Below are 707 nucleotides of genomic sequence, written 5' to 3'. Positions count from 1 at the left end.
TTTATTGTTCATTATCTAGGTTTAACACTTCCCTTCCTACTGTTTTGGGTTTTTGTTTTTTGTTTTTTTTTTCCGCTTTAGCTCCTACCGCAAAAGGCAGGGGAATAAAAAATAAAATACCTTTGACACTGGTTGGCATATCTGCTAAAAATTTTAGTATAGGAGCCTTTCCTATAACTGGCATATTTCCTCCTCCTCTCCCGCTTGCACCCGAGGGAGGGAACGCCACTGCACTGTGCACGGGCACTGTATTCTTAGAGAAAGCTTGGACAGTAAGTACGATGCCGGTGTTCGCCTCTTACCACATGCAGTAAGTCCTGCACTCAATCACTATTACTGTGCACAGCTGATACCTGCACAAGAGTAGTCTTCGGTATCGCTATCTCCCACCCCACCATCTCAAGTGTTGACTTCACAAAGTCGGACTCCTTGTTTTTCCTCTCCTGGGGAAACGAATCTGGAGGAACGTATTGGGAAAACAGACATAATGTCTTAGATTAAGAATCCAGGACTTCCCACAGAAACCCCGTTGCCAAACCCGAGCTCTGGCCAAACCCAGCCTCCCCCTCCAGGTCTCCTTCGCCATCGCGTTCCCTTCTCTGTCGTGCCCAGGGAGCTCCGCTCGAGCCCCGCCTCTGACACGCCCCGAGCGCGTGACGTCACCACGCGCGCCGTGCCGCGCCCCCTGTCAGAGGCAGCCATTGTTC

The sequence above is a fragment of the Halichoerus grypus genome, chromosome 3, assembly GCF_964656455.1.
Source record: "Halichoerus grypus chromosome 3, mHalGry1.hap1.1, whole genome shotgun sequence".
Taxonomy (NCBI): Eukaryota; Metazoa; Chordata; class Mammalia; order Carnivora; family Phocidae; genus Halichoerus; species Halichoerus grypus.
Note: the sequence above shows the minus strand (reverse complement) of the source record.